Consider the following 12,623-nt stretch of genomic DNA (forward strand, 5'->3'; position numbering starts at 1 on the left):
CCCTTGAAATAATGTCATACATCTTGGTTTCTTTTCATTTTTCTTTATCATTCCCACAGAATTCTTCAAAACTTTAAAAGGCCTCTTTTATAAATGAAGTATTGGAAAGTTATTCAAGTTTCTCGCTTGGTTTCTTATTTGTATAACCAAGTCACTCTCTTGCTTTCATTTGTATGTCCAGTGTAACAGTTTTTTCCATGCCATTTGTTAAAAAAATTTCCATGTCTGTTGCTAAAATATTTTGCTTGATTTTGTAATTGTGAGTTGAATGAGTGCCCTTCTCCTTTAATTACAGTATAATCTTTAGTTCCCTCTAGTGCCCAGTATTTAGAGTCTTGTCATATTATGTTTTTTAATTAATTAAAACAGCATTTTCCCATGGGAAGAATTCTTATTAATTCTAAAATCTTATTCCAGATTTATCTGAACCCTTAGTCTCTTTGTAACTTTCAGAAAACAAAGTTTTAATCACTCTTTTTCTATTTATTCCCTCATTTCATTTTTAAAAAAGTTCTTAAACTTGTATTTAAAACTTATTTTTACTAAGGATGGAAAGAAACTTTCCTGATGCTGTAAAACTTGAAATCCAAAGATACCTAATAGTTGAAAAACATTTAACAAGCAATTTCAGAAAATGATTAGAAAAGAAGGCATGGAACTCCAATTTTTTTACAGGTGCAGACTGTGATTTGAGCAAGATGGTTATTCCCTTGTCTCCCAAAGATCTAAACCAGGGGTGCCCAACTCACAACGTCACATGATATGTTGCGACGTATCGTGACTTTTTTGCCATTGCCAGCAATGGGGTGGGCGCGGTTTCACTATGATGCATCTGGCCCGCAGGCCGGCAGTTGATACCCCTGCTCTAAACCCATCAGAAACCTCTCTCTTTCAGCCTCCTCACAAGGAGCAGTTATCTGGAGCACTTGTGGATGACCTCAAGTCCTCGCCTTGTTAGCAGGGGAATTACTCAAGAACTGGTCTGTTTGCCAGTTCTTCATTCTACCACAGTCATTGTCTCTGCTTTTCGCAGATCCTTCTTCACTCTGCCATTTCTTCCCTTGAAGTTGACCTCAGGCCATTTATGTTCCATAAAATCTAAGGAGATCCTCTGACAACCAAGCTAGCAAATGCCCTATGTCCTAGTTCTGAATTTTTGTTAGAATAAAGAATACAGAGGTGTATAAGAGAGAAAAATGGCTTGCCAACATAAATATTTTTTAATGTAAAAAATCAGTATGAAAATATTTTAAATAAATAATCATTCCTTCCAATATTCTTTTTCCCAGTTCAGCCAAGATTTACATTAGAGCTGAGACCCCTAATGTGTGTGTGTGTGTGTGTCTGTGTGTGTATGTTTGTGTGCATTTCTTTTAGGGCTTGTGAGGCTTCCTGTTCCTCTTGTTTTGAAGGAAGTTTGGAAAAAAGAGAAAAAGTACTGCTGCAGAACTAGAAAGAATAATAGAGGTAATGAAGGAAAGTGGTATGTAATATTTTGCCTTTCGAGAAATGTTTTTGTTTAAACAACAAAATGAATGTACTTGTTTTGTTAAGGAGCTTTTTGCTGAGATTGTGTGTATGTTATTATGGAAGGTTGCTTGGGTTTTGCATATGTGTATGGTATAAGTATTTCACTCTGTTTTTGAAGGATTAGCTGTGTGGAAACATCCTACACATTGGAGAGTGAATTTGTAGAGGAGTAATTTGCTCTATTTGTAGAGGCTTCCTATGAACCCTCCAGATCTGAATTGCATCATGTCCTATTTGAATAAAACACACACTTTTCTCATGAATGAAGGCTAATATAGAATACTGTTATAGGGTCCAATCTGGATTGGTTACCGGTGACCGACCCAGATTGGATCCTGCAGCACTCTTTCTGTTGATACTTACTTTTCCCTTCATCTATTCTCTCATGCAATTTTAAGTATATATTAGAACAAGATGCCAAATTAAGGCTTTCATATGTTCTAGAATAAGTATGAGATAGAAATTCATACATTATAATTATTCGAAATCTCCAGCTTTTGATTTCTGATAGACAGTATTATTGAATGTATGTTAAAATTCTCACAAGTGTTTCCTCCAAAGAACACATTGATATCATTGTCAAGACAATGTAGCCTATATTAAAGAGGACCAGATTGATGTAGTAGTTAAGGCACCAGGCTAGAAACCAGGAGAGCCATGAGTTTTGTCTCTGTGCACAAAAGCCAGCTGGATGACCTTGGGCCAGTCAGTCTCTCTCTGCCCTTTCATTTTTTCTTTCTTTTTCCCCCTTTTGTTTAGTGTGTATTGGATTTTATTAGTGTAATTAAAATTCTTAATAAAATTGCGGGGTGGGGGGGAAGGATATTACTTTCAGCTGGATATGATTTATTGGGAGTGGACAAAATACGACTTTTAAGAAGGATTTGAAAAACAATTGGTACCATTACGGACACCGGTAGACCAGGGCCTACAGCCAGCAGCGGACCAGGTGCTATGGACGTCAGTAAACCAGGGCATACCACCAGCAGCAGACCAGGTGCTATAGATGCTGGTAGACCAGGGCCTACAGCCGGCAGCAGAGCAGCTGCTATAGGCGCCAGTAAACCAGGGCGTACAGCTGGTCATAGACCCGGTGTGATGGACGCCGGTAGACCAGGGCCTGCAGACGGCAGCAGACCAGGTGCTATGGATGCTGGTAGACCAGGGCCTAAAGATGGCACCAGACCAGGTGCTACCGGGACTTGACCAGGAGGCCTGCAAGCGGCAACGAGGCAGCATGACAGAAGCGGCGGAGCAGCAGAGGACCCGACCAGCAGCTTGAGAACCTGGATGAACGTTGGAGATGGAGCAACGGCCAGAGACAGAATGGCGGATGGAGGCAGTTGGTAGGAAGGCCCAGCAGAGAAAATCTAGCTATTAAACCTGCTCAGCAGAAAAAAAACCAACTAGCAAACCTATCCAACTCAGAAAGACTGGCTATTAGACCAGCTCATCACAGAAAAACTAGCTGAATATAGAAGAGACCTCAGAAGAGCAATGGCTGGAGGCAACTGGGGACAATTAGAAATACCGGCTGAGCACAGAAAGGCAGTCAAAAAAGCAAGGCAGAGAGGAAAGCAATAAATGAGCAAATTAAGAAAATGGAAGGCTAGGGATGAATTTTTAGGCAGAGAGCAGAAAGCAAATCCCTTATTAAGGAGAAAGCAGCCCTTCTCTTCATTAAATAGCCCTATCCTAACATTAGCCTTTAACTTCAATATAAACTGCAATTTTTTTTCCATTAAAACCAAAAGGCATACTGCCACATACTTTTATCTATACCTAACTAAGGCAAAAAACAAGCACAAATAGGCAGAAAAAGGATAGAAAAAGTAGACATAATTACCTAGAACAGAGAAGCTAGAAATAAGGCTAGCAGCAAAGCTCATCCACCAACTAAAAAGAGGGATTTTCAAACAACAAACTCAAGGAACAGGTGACTGTGTTCTGTACCAGCCTGCTACCGGCCCTGCAGCAAAAGCAGGGACAACCCCTTTACAAACGGCAAGAGGCTGGAATAAAGCCTGCCAAATTTATTAACATAAAACAGAGCAAGACAAGACACCAACCATGAAACAGGAGCTATGAAACAGGAACTATCCAAGCGGTTGCCTTCAGCAAACCAGCCCTCCCACACATTCCCCTTAAATACAGTTCAGGGCGTGGCCTCTCTCTGCCTCCTTTGGAGGTGCCCCATTGCCTTCCTCTGTTTACTCCTGATTGACTGCCTCCTGCGTCGGGCGTCCTTGAACAGGGCCAGCTGTGGGTCATCTTCATCCACGCTGTCAGGCTCACACAGCTGGGTCTCTGTCGTGACCAGGTGGGAGGGGCCCGGCTGAGGGCTCTGCGGATCTTCAAGGCCATCATCAGCAAGCTCTTCAACACCCCCCTCCTCCTCCTCTGAGTCGTCCGACCCAACTGCCGAACCCACAGGCTGACCCTGAATCACAACACTATCCCGCACCACAGGGCCCTTCCCCCGGGTCTGCCGATCCGGATGCGGTCGGGATGGAAATTGTTCATGAAAAGCGGTCACCAACGCAGGGGCATGAACGGCGGTCGCGTCTTCCCAGGTGAAGTCCTCTGGTCCGTAACCTTTCCATTCAATCAGGTACTGGAAACGACCTTTCAGCCAACGGGAGTCCCTGATGCTGGCAACCTCGTACTCGGGGGTGCTGCCTCCATCACGAGGTCCTGATGGGGGAGGTTCTGCTCGGCAGAGTGGACAGGCCGGTTGCTCGGGGACCAACAGAGACCGATGAAAGACTGGGTGCACGCGCAGGGAACGTGGCAGAGTTAAGCGATAGGCCACCGGATTGATGACAGCCTCGACTGGGAACGGTCCTAAATATCGGTGATCTAACTCTTTGCCAACCAGTTAACAAATGTATGTAGGAAGTATACCACAGTACTAATAGGAGACTTCAACTATCCAGATATCAACTGGGAGACAAACTGCAACAAGCGGGAGATAAAACAGATTCCTATCCAACCTAGCCAACAACTTTGTCATCCAAAAGGTGGAGGAGGGAACTAGATATAAAGCCATACTGGACTTCTAACTAATAGAGAAGTGATAGAGGGAGTTGAAGTTGCCGGAACCTTGGGTAAAAGTGACCACATCATACTGGAATTTAATATAATGCAAACACTAGCAACAGAAAACAATCCAACCAGTGTCTTGAACTTCAGAAGAGCTGACTTTAACAAACTCAGAGAGAACCTAGGAAAGATCCCATGGATGAAAATCCTAAAGGGGAAAACGACCCAAGAAGTCAGAAACTCTGAAAAATGTGATCATAAAAGCCCAGACCAGCAAAATACCAGTGAAAAATGAAAACAAATTCAAGAAGAAACCAGCATGGCTGCACAAAGATCTCTCTGACAAACTGAAAGACAAAAAGGACAAATACAAAAAATGGAAAGAGGAGCACATAACTAAGGCCATTATCAGCAGCCAGTTAGAATATGCAAAGATGAAGTCAGGAAAGCAAAGGCTCAGAATGAACAAAGACTTGCAACAGAAATCATGGATAATAAAAAAAAGTTTCTTCCAATATATTAACAACAAGAAAAAGTCAAGGAAACTGTAGGACCATGAAAGAGAAAAGATGGCAAGAAAATAACAGGCAACATCTTTCAAAAATCCTGGAGCACCAGGGAAATACCTGAGGATTGGAAAAGGGCTGATGTGGTCCCCATCTTCAAGAAAGGAAAAAAACGGATCTAGAAAATCACAGACCAATCACTTTAATATCAATACCTGGGATGATCCTAGAAAAGATAATCAAAAAACATCTAGAAGCAAACAAAGTTATAACTAGCATGGGTTTGTTAAAAACAGATCATGCCAAACCAATCTTATTTCATTCTTCAACAAAGTGAATAAACTAATAGACCAGTGAAATACTGTGGATGTAGTATACTTAGACTTCAGGAAGGCATTTGATAAAGTAAAAAGCTGGAAAAGACAGCATCACCACCAGATGGATCTGTAGCTGGCTGGCAAACTGTACTCAACGACTAGTCCTCAATGGCACTACATCCACATGGAGAGAAGTAAGCAGTGGGGTACCACAAAGTTTCATCTTAGGCCCAGTACTCATCAATATCTTCATCAATGACTTAGATGAGGGAATTGAAGGGGAACTCATCAAATTTGTAGATGACACCAAACTGGCAGGAGTAGCCAACACCCCAGAAGACAAGCTCAGGATCCAAAAAGATCTTGACAAACTTGAACAATGGGCCCTATCCAACAAAATGAGTTTCATTGTGGAGAAAAGCAAAGTTTTACATTTAGGCAGGAAAAATCAAAGGTACAAGTACAGATTGGGTGAGACCTGGCTTAAAAACAGTAACTGTGAGAGGGACCTTGGAGTCCTAGTGGACAATCACTTAACCATAAGCCAGCAATGTGCAGCAGCCGCCAAAAAAACAACACAATCCTGGGTTGTATAAACAGAGGCATAGAAACAAGATCACACGAGGTATTAGTACCGCTTTATAAAACCCTAGTAAGACCACACCTGGAATCCTGCAGCCAATTTTGGTCACCATATCACAAAAAAGATGTTGAGAGTTTTGAAAAAAAATTCAGAGAAGAGCAACTAAGATGATCAACCAGGAGACTAAAAGATACCAAGAACGGCTGCAGGACTTGGGTTTGGCTAGTCTAAAGAAAAGGAGAAATAGGGGAGACATGATAGCAGTATTCCAGTATTTGAGGGGCTGCCACAAAGAAGAGGGGGTCATGTTATTCATCAAAGCACCAGAGGGCAGGACAAGAAAGAATGGTTGGAAACTGATCAAAGAGAGAAGCAACCTGGAATTAAGGAGAAACTTCCTGGCAGTGAGGACAATTAACCAGTGGACTAGCTTACCCCCAGAAATTCTGGGCGCTCCATCACTGGAGATTTTTAAGAAGAGGCTAGACAGTCACTTGTCTGAGGTGGTATAGGTTCTCCTGCTTGAGTAGGGGGCTGGACTAGAAGACCTCCAAGGTCCCTAAAAGCATGCTGGCTGAGGAATTCTGGGAGTTGAAGTCTACAAGTCATAAAAGGGCCAAGGTTGAAGACCCGACATAGGATTATAAGCATATCATTTGTACTTTAACTTTTCACTGTTTTCCTTTATTTACGGTTTACTTCCTTTTGTGCACACTAGGCCAGTTGTCACTAAAGAATTTCCGTCTGTCAACCGATCAGATAAAAACTTGGAAAATATTATGTATAACATAAAATTAATAACTTTGGGAATGTATATATTAGTTATCAACTTAATTTGGTACACTCCTGATTACTGGAGTCTCTTGAGGAAGATACTTTTTTGAAATCTGTTGTACAGTTGAAGATGTAATATATTTTCCTTCCAGCACAGTTTGATTAGGTTCAGTGTGGTTGGTTTTTCAAAACTAGATTTGATTTGATTTAAGTTAAATCCAGAATTGTTTACTGAGAGGAAAAGAGTAAAAAACCCAGCTTTTAAAAAAAATTTGGTCGTCCTCTGATCAAACCAAAATGGTATTCTCTTGCACTTATTGCCCTCTTTCTCTTGATATTTTTCTTCCAACCTGTTGCCCTCACTCAGCACTAAGGTGTTTCCTAAGCTTTTTGGCAGGGACTCTCTCCTTAATAACATTCAAACTCCTAAGACTCTGTATAACTAAGGAAATTTTGGAAGCAAGGCAGAGGGGGCTTCTTTCTCTTGTTTAGTCTTGATTTTAAGAATTTTGTTTTTTAATCCTATTGGCAAGACTATCAAATGAAGTACTAAAGAGGCTTTAATACTCAGTATTTTCCCTGCATTTTGGAAAGTTAAAGCTATGTACGGTATTGTGCAGTTTTCTTCAAAACATCCTTGGGAGTTTTTACCATTTCTGTAGGCTTTGCTGTTGTTTGTTTAACTCCCTTCAGAAGTCCAGAAAATTTAACCTCCTGTCCACATATATGTCTATATATATTTTTTAAAAATATCCCAAAGATAAACAGATAGGTAGTTGGTAGGCAGGCATGTAGGTTGATCACCCTACTCACCCAGTATTACACTGAATGAAGGAGAATTAAGATCAAATCAATATAAAATAATGCCTTTTGAGTGAATTTCTGAAAAAAATATAGATGAGCCTGCTGATATCTGGAAATCTGCAAGTTGGGGAATGATGATAGAGTTGTACTCAAAGACAGGTTTTTACAGGTTGTAAAAGACTCTAGTGCACGGGTCGGCAACCCGCGGCTCCGGAGCTGCATGCGGCTCTTTCAGCCATCTCCTGCAGCTCCCAGTCCTCTGCCATGTGCAATCTCCCCCCAAAAAACATTCAACCAATAAATTCAAACTTCTCACGAAAAAAAAATATCTCGCGAATTGATTGGTTGAACTTCTTTGGTTTGTGGGACTGCCCACAAACATCTTTTCTTCTTCAGACTGCACGTGGCGGCAGCAGAAGAAGAGATGGAGGACTGCTGGAAACAAAGTGTGTGGGTCGGTCAGATGGGTTGTGTGGGGGGGGACGTGGAGCTTTGGATAGTATACCAGTTGTAGCATTCCTGGCCTGGGAGGCTCTGCTCACAGTCACCTGTGCCCTCATAACCTCTCAATTGGACTACTGCAATGCACTGTATATGGGCCTGCCTTTGAAGACCATTTGGAATTTCATCTGATACATAGCAAATGGTATCAGATATGCAGCATATGTAATATTGGTACTGTGTGAGCTGCATTGGTTACCAGTGTGTTTCCAGATGCAATTCAAGATTCTGGTTGCCACCTTCAAAGTCCTACCTGGCTTTGAGACTGAGTTAACTAAGAGATTGTTTTATCCCAATAGTTTTTACCCATCCAATTTGTTGTAGCTGGTTGGGTATGTTGCGGGTCCTGTCAGCCAAGGAATGTCAACTGGCAGGGATCAGGAGACATGTCTTCTCTACATGTCTGTCATTCCTATCCTTTGGAATATCTTTCCTTCAGAGATTAGGAAGGCCTCAACCCTGTTGTCCTATTGTAAATCCTTAAAAACATATTCCTATGACCTAGACCAGGGGTAGGCAACCTTGGCTCTTTTATGACTCGTGGACTTCAACTCCCAGAATTCCTGAGCCAGCTGGCTCAGGAATTCTGGGAGTTGAAGTCCACGAGTCATAAAAGAGCCAAGGTTGCCTACCCCTGACCTAGACCTAGGCTTCCATATACTTTAAGAGCCTTGTTTCTTGGTTGTAGTGCCAATTATTATGATACTTTTCTTGACTTCTGTATATATTTTTGTATTGTTTTTAAAGTGCTTTCATTGTTTTAGACTTTTTTTTTGCCACCCAGACTTTCTGAGTTGAGATGGATGGAGAAAGAAAGAGAGGGGGGGGAGAGAAACAAAGAGAAAGAAAGAAAATAAAAAATGGATGATATTCTTATCCAAGATATCTTTGTCAGATTTTCTTTTATGGGTTCCCTGTATGTGTGATGTCAAAAAATAGTTCTCTTTATTCATTGAGCTAGGTAACTAACATATGGGAACTCAGGTCTGAGGAGTGACAGACAATTTGGTGCAAGGCAGCTCCTTTATGAGGTGTTACAATTAGCAATTAAAACATAAAAAATAGTTCCAGGCAACAACTGCTAAATAAACGCTTGTCATTGCTGCTGACAAGAGCTGCTTTATTTCTCTCTGTGTTTTGGCCTCTCTATATAACTTACGATGCTGTAAATGCACAGCAGCTGTTAATATGATTCTGTCGATACATTTACCATGGTGATTTGGCAGTATTTGGCGACTGTGAAGAAATCACTCATGGATTGGAAAGGAAGAACGACAAGCTGTCAATATCTCAGAAGAAATGCTAATAACCTTGGTGACAAATTGTCTCAGGAAGTCTCAAAGGGTTAAAAAAGAAAGAGCATTTCCAGCGGCCAAGATTGTTGCATTTCCCCAGATGACAGAAGCTCTTCTGAAGTAACCTTGTTGTGCCAACAGCTTGTCTACTTTAGTTGTGAGTGCATTTGCACTGAGTTCTCAAAATATGTTTTTTCTCATATCTGTATTATTTCCTTTTACAACCACAACCTTCTGTACTTTAACCCGTACCTTTTAGGTCTGACTACCTGCTTTAAAAAAGGCTTTTCAGAGGACTCCATTTGGAAGGAAAGTCCCTTCCTGGGATAGTCATAGGATTTATGGAACTGAAAGCCCTGTTTCATGTAGCATTCATTCTGGTCTTAGGTTAGCTCTCATCCTTGCAATGAATTAACACCTTCACAGTAACATAAAAGGAATTTTGTAGAAATAGTTTAGCAGTTGTCTTGCCTAAGATTGCTGGTGAATGATTCTTTGCTGGTGGAAACTCTTGCCTTTTCCTGGTTTTTTGTTCTACTCACTCCCAGCTGATGTTCAGGCCCCTTAATGCCACATCATCATTTCTCTAAAGCAAGAAAAGAAATAGCATTCAAAGCCAGATTTTGCTGAAATGGCTGGCAAAATTAATATGAAAACATGACATGGCTGGATGACAATTTTCGTGCTCCCCTGTTGGTCAGCTGGAAGGATTTTTTGTTGATTTAGTAGTAACAACAGCAACAATAATAATGTTGGAAGGGACCTTGGAGGTCATATAATCCTGCTCAGGCAGGAAACCCTATACCATTTCAGACAAATGGCTGTCCAGTCTGTTCTTAAAAACTTCCAGTATGGAGCATTCACAGCTTCTGGAGTCAAGTTGTTCCACTGATTAATTATTCTAACTGTCAGGAAATTTCTCCTTAGTTCTAGGTTGCTTCTCTCTTTGGTTAGTTTCCATCAGTTGCTTCTTGTCCTGCCTTCAGTTGATTTGGAGAATAGCTTGACTCCTTTTTCTTTGTGGCAACCCCTTAGATATTGGAACACTGCTATCATGTCATCCCCCATCCTTCTCTTCATTAAACTAGATGTACCCAATTCCAGCAACCATTCCTTATGTATATGTTTTAGCCTCCAGTCCCCTAATCATTTTTGTTGCTCTTCTCTGTGCTCTTTCTAGAGACTCAACATCTCTTTTATATCGTGGTGACCAAAACTGGATGCAGTATTCCAAGTGTGGCCTTACCAAATCATTGTGGTATTAACACTTCACGTGATCTTGATTCTATCCCTCTGTTAATGCAGCCTAGAACTGTGTTGGCTGTTTTGGCAGCTGCAGCACACTGCTGGCTCATATTTACGTGATTGCCCACTAGGACTCCGAGATTCCTCTTACAGTTACTACTATTGAGCAAGGTACCCCCTATACTATACCTGTGCATTTGGTTTTTCTTGCCTAAATGTAGAATCTTACTTTTTTCACCATCGAATTTCATTTTGTTAGATAGCACCCAGTGTTTAGGTCTGTCAAGATCCTTCTGTATCTTAAGCCTATCTTCTGGAGTGTTGGCTATTTCTGCCAGCTTGGTGTCATCTGCAAATTTGATGAGTTCCCCATCTATCCCCTTATCCAAATCATTGATGAAGATGTTGAAGAGCACTGGGTCCAGAACTGAGCCCTGGGGCACCCCACTATGTACTTCCTCCATGTAGTTGCAGTTCCATTGAGGACGACATGTTGAGTACGGCTGGTCAGCCAGCTACAAATTCATCTGGTAGTGATGCTGTCTAGCCCACATTTTTCTATCTTATCAAGTAATAGGTTGTGGTCTACTTTATCAAATGCCTTACTGAAGTCCAAGTAAATTATATCCACAGCATTCCCCTGGTCCACTAATTTTGTCACCTGGTCAAAGAATGCAATAAGAGTTGTTTGGCATGATCTGTTTTTGACAAACCCATGTTGGCTTTTGGTTATGACTTTGTTTGTCTATAGGTGTTTGCTGATTCATTGCTTGATGATGATGATGATGATTACTCTAGAAAGAGTACAGAGAAGAGCAACAAAGATGATTAGGGGACTGGAGGCTAAAACATATAAGGAATTGGGATTCTGTAGTTTAATGAAGAGAAGGGCAAGGGGTGACATGATAGCAGTGGCTTCCACAAAGAAGAGGGAGTCAAGCTATTCTCCAAAGTGTCGGAAGGCAGGACAAGAAGCAGTGGATGGAAACTAATCAAGGAGAGAAGCAACCTAGGAGAAACTTCCTGACAGTTAGAACAACTAACCAGTGGAACAACCTGCCTCCGGAAGTGGTGAATGCTCCAACACTGGAAGTTTTTAAGAAGAGACTGAGCAGCCATTTGTCTGAAATGGTATAGGGTTTTCTGCCTGAGCAACTCCAAGGTCCCTTCCAACTACTACTACTACTACTACTACTACTACTACTACTACTATTCTTATTATTATTAATCATCGCACAGTCAGCCAGATGTTCAGACTGGATTTGGCATTTTTGTCTACCTAGCGAGTCCTTACTAAAGACCTGGGATAGGCAGATGTGGATGTTTGATGGTATTACAGATATCGTCGCAGGATGGAAGCAGTTCCTAGTAAGGCCGCCTTTTGCAATTGACTAATGGCGAATTTGTCAATGCCAATGGTGTTCAAGTGGTGCTCCAGTTATTTTGGGATTGCACCCAAGGTGTCTATTACTATTGGTACTACCCTTGCTTGCCTTTGCCACAGTCTTTCTATTTCTATTTGTAGGTCTTTGTATTTTGTTATCTTTTCCAGTTCTTTCTCGTCTATTCTGCTGTCTCCAGGTCCTGCCACGTCCACTATCCAGACTTTTTTGTCTTTCTTATCGACAGTTGTTAAGTCCAGGGTGTTATGTTGCAGGTGCTTGTCTGTTTGAATTCTGAAGTCCCAGAACAGTATAACTTTATCGTTTTCTATGACTTTCTGTATTTTATGATCCCAGCAGTTCTTGCTTACAGGCAAATGATATTTCTTGCACATCTTCCAATGCAACATTGTTGCTACTTTGTCATGCCGCTGCTTGTAGTCAGTCTGTGCGTTCTTCTTGCAGTAGCTTACAGTCCACTGTTTCTTCAGCTTCTTTGCATAGGCGGCACTTACTGTCTGTTGCTGTCTTCTCAATTTTGACTTTGTATGCATTTGTCCTTAAGGTTTGGTCTTGTGCAGCCAGAATTAGTCCCTTGGTCTCTTTCTTCAACTTTCCTGCTCTTAGCCATTGCCAGGTCTTGT

At 41.4% G+C, this 12,623-nt stretch overlaps 1 protein-coding gene across 3 annotated transcripts in view; it reads left to right on the forward strand.

Moving 5' to 3' along the window:
• RNF220 (ring finger protein 220) overlaps window positions 1–12,623 on the forward strand; it is a gene marked incomplete at its 5' end in the record, with an annotated part of 335,258 nt that overhangs the window by 20,346 nt on the left and 302,289 nt on the right. The gene's annotated exons all lie outside the window — the stretch shown is intronic.

Source organism: Vipera ursinii, assembly GCF_947247035.1.
Source record: "Vipera ursinii genome assembly, chromosome: 3".
In the NCBI taxonomy this organism is placed as follows: domain Eukaryota; kingdom Metazoa; phylum Chordata; class Lepidosauria; order Squamata; family Viperidae; genus Vipera; species Vipera ursinii.